The sequence below is a fragment of the Callorhinus ursinus genome, unplaced genomic scaffold (genome assembly GCF_003265705.2).
Source record: "Callorhinus ursinus isolate GAN/ISIS: 27379988/994484 unplaced genomic scaffold, GSC_fseal_2.0 scaffold39, whole genome shotgun sequence".
Lineage (NCBI taxonomy): Eukaryota > Metazoa > Chordata > Mammalia > Carnivora > Otariidae > Callorhinus > Callorhinus ursinus.
The window spans coordinates 17494081-17498267 of NW_027397101.1; positions in this window are offsets into that span (position 1 = coordinate 17494081).

The window sequence follows — 4187 nt, forward strand, 5'->3', positions numbered from 1 at the left end:
TACATCCCAGGCAGAGACGCACAGATTTAGCTTCCCTAGGAGCTTGCTCCATCTCTGCAATCAGACTATATCCTCAATCACAGAGACTAGAGCCACCTCTTTCTAGAGTGCTTTGGACAGAGGTCTTGATTATGTATCGGTGGATAAATGAGAAGCATTAAAAAAAAAAAAAGCTACAGACAGGAAATCCAAAGGGCTTTAAGAAACCCGATTTTTCAGAACGAATTCTGCAAGGCAGATGATCCAAATCAGAGCCAAGGGCCCCCGGCCCCATGCTCAGGACATCTTTAAACCTTAGGCCAGAAAAACCAAACAGTCCCGCGTCCTATTTTTGAGAGGAAATCGACTCTCTGATGAGCAGACTGTTAGGCCAAGCGCCACGAACAAGTCATGGTTTTTGTTGTTGCTCATGCTGACCTGGTCAGGCCATGGTTGAGCGAGAACGACTCTGTCACGGGGAGCTCAGTGGTGAGAACAGATGGCAATAATTAGGAGATGAGCGAGAGGGGTGAGTACTGAGGTGGATGCGTTCAGCATGCTCTCCATGCTATCTGCTATAACCACAAATACATTGCGTCTCACCAATGACAGGGGTTCCCGGTTCCTTCCTCAGGGCTATGACTTCAGCATCTTGAATATCCATATAAATAAGGATCCCTGCTTTTAATCCTATGAGACTGACCACATCATTTCCTGTTTGCAGCTCGGCTGAACACAACGGCTGGGCTTTCTCTCTGAGATTTCTTCCCCACCACAGCAAACCTCATGGCTTGACCGATGCTCTCATCAAGACTTAGCCTTGCCAAGCCCTGTGCTAGATTTGGGAGAAATCAGCTCTTTAATCTTTATCACAGCCTGGTGAAGTAGGTACCATAATTATCCCCATTTCACAGATGAGAAACAGAGGCTCAGAGAAGCCAAGTAACGTCTCTGAGGTGACATAACTAGTTAGCCACAGAAAGAATACTCAAACTCAGGTCAACTTGACCTGAAAGCCATCCCTAGTATAGTTCTACCCAAGGTCTCTCACATCCCTGGGCTACCTATCACTAAAGTCAGGTAGCCCAGGGATGTGCTACCTATCACTCAAGTCAGCTCTAAAGGGATCATCTTCCTCTTACACTTTCATCCTTCAGGTGTTAACTAAGCAGTCCCCTCCTCCAGAACTCCCCTTCATTCCCAGCTTGCTTTAGGCTCATGTACTCGATACATAGCACTTCCTGTAAATCAGATCTCTCCCACTAGACTGGGAGCTCAGAGTGGGAGGCCTATCGTGTGCACCTCATAGGCACCAGGGACATATTTATGGGGTTTATGGATTCATGAATAAAGATGACACTCCATAGTTGTTGTTTTTTTTCTTGTAACATGAGAACAAGGTCTCACTGCTTCTCTCCAGAATTTCCTTTGTCCTAGGAATCAGAAGAGCAGGTAAAGCTGGTGGCATGTCTGAAAATGCGGTAAATCCCCTAATAATGTTGATCCTTTGATTTTAAAGGAGCTCAAATTTCTTTGTGGTATGTGAAAGCCAGCTATGTCTTAAGCCCACCACCCGGCAACTAATTTTTAGCTTTCTTTTAGTGCCAACAGAAGGAAAGGCTGGTGTCCTGACACATGTTCACAAAGGTATATGTTTAGGATAGGAAGTGTCATCTTATTGTCAGCAACCAAGATCTCGCTGAAGGACAGTACTAGAGAAGAGCACGGTCTGGCCTCTTTGCAGCTAAGCAGGAACCAATAGAAGATATGGGGGACCCGGTGCAAAATGAAAATGAGGGTCCCCCTGTTCAGGAATTATTAAGAATTTCCAGAGAGTAGGACACCTGGGTGGTTCAGTCGGTTAAGTGTCTGCCTTTCAGCTCAGGTCATGATCCCAGGGTCCTGGGATCGAGTCCCGCGTCGGGCTCCTCACTGGGCTCTTCACTCAGAGGGGAGTCTCCCTCTCCCTCTGCCTGCTGCTCCCCCTGCTTGTGCACTCTCTGTCTCTCTCTGACAAATAAATTCTTTTAAAAATTAAAAAAAAAAAAAAAAAGAATTTCCAGAGAGTGAGAGCAGGGCATTAAGTCAAGTGTCAGGTCTCCTAAGCACAGGTCCCCGTGCAAAGGCACCGGTCATACACCCACCACCCTCAGTCCTGCAACTGACACCTGCAGAATTCTTATGAAATTCTTTGATCATTTATTTCATTTCATCCTCATGGCAGCTGCCTGAGGTAGATGCTTCTACAGACGAGACATTTGAGCAGCGAACAAAGAAAGGATTTGCTCTAACTGAATGGGGGAAAGGGGCCAATGGAGTGACCGGCACAGGACGCGAGGCAGAAGATGGAGACAAGAAGCAGAGGTGGCTGAGCCACCCTGACCCACCCCAAATGAAAACTCAGCTGGACCTTTCTTTCTTTGACCTTCAGTAGGGAAAGAAGCATTGAGGTAGAGTAAATGGCTTCAGAGACCCAAGGAAGTAGTTATTAGCCCAGCAGAGAGGATGATAAATACCAGTAACCCAATCCCTCTGTTTCTCAAGAAGCAGGACCACAGCAGATCCCAAACACTGTCCCCAGTCGTCAGACCAGCCTCCCTCATCAGCCTCTCACCACCCAGTAAATTCGACCCCAGCGGCGCTTTGTAGCCACCCCAGCAGTGAGACCGTGTCCTTGAGGACTAGAGGAGTAAAAAGTGAAGGAAACAAAAGCCACTTCTCTCTGACCACCACTGGTTCCTGTCACAGCTGCATGGCCGCCCCTCCTCCACCCAGAGGGTAAACAGTGGGTCTGAGCAGGGCCCAGGAGAGCATTCATCCTTTCCAGGGCACCGCACTTTTAATTAAAAGCTCTAGATTTGGCAGGAAAAGCCTTTAAGTACTTGAAGAAACAAGGAATATTTCAAAACACGTCTCACTCATTTAGGAGGAGATTTACACAGACTCCTAAGGTTTAACTAAAGAGCAGTCATTAGTAAAACACACAGTATTACCCAAGGTCTCCGGACGTAGGCACTGGCCTGACCAGGAATCCCATATTAATAAGCCTCAGCAAGAGCAACCATCAGCTGAAGTGTTGTTCATTTCTCCTACAAAATCATTTCAGTGAAAGAATATTAGGGACTTTTTAATGACAAAGGGTTATTGTGAACCTTTAGGTTAGAAGCCATTAGGAATGAGCGAGTCCCACAAAGACTAAAATCCTGGCTGTACGACTTCTTTGCTTTATGACTATGGGCAAGTTACTTCACCTCTCCAAGACTCGGTTTTCTCAAAAAAAGTAATAATTAAGATAGTATAACAATACCACCCAGGAGTGTCATGGGAAATCAGTAAGATAATTACGTAAATCACTTAGCATGGTTGCTGGTACGTAATGAGCGCCGAACAATAGTTATCTATGACTATCATTACTATGACGCTGAGGTTTCGACCTGGTGATCCTGTTCTCACTGTAACCATAATCTTGTTGCCTAGAATCCAGAAAGTGCCTGTCAGTAACAGACACTTAATATTTGTTGATTAAATGATTCGTTGAAAGTCAATGTCTGCTTACAACACTAGATTTCAAGTTTCATTGAAATTGGGACCAAGAATTAACCATCCCTGCATTTTTGTCAAAAGATATTCATTGGACTTCTATTGTATTCCAGGTACTATGCCCTTGTAGTAGTGTCTATTTCAGACAAAGCCAAGTGCTCAAAAAAATTTTTTAAAAGAAGAGCTCTTGATCCTGGCCCTAAAACTCAGTTGCAACACAACGGCTAGTCCAGTGGACCTTGAAAAGGCCTGTTGGGCTCTTGTACAAAGCCCACACTTTTCTGGAATCCTTCAATCCAGAGAAACTAAATCTGTAAAGAAGCCTGAAATAGTTTTCCCAAGGAATATAGCTCCTGGATTAGGCACTACTATGTCAAAAATGAATGGATGCTCCTTGAAGGCAGGGATGTTTGGTTTTTAGTTTTATCTTTTTTAAAAAAATAAATGAACACACACACACACACACACACACACACACCAAAAGCTGTAAGTAATTAGAATCCCCTTTAGTTTATAACCATAATCCCAAACCCTCTCTGGGTTCTAAAAGTCTAAGTAAAGGGCTCTTACTCTAGAGAACCAAGTAAATTTCAAAAGTCACTGTTCTCAGCTGCATGAAGAAAGAGAACTAGGTCTCTTTCTCCATATCCCAAGAACTACCCCTTAAA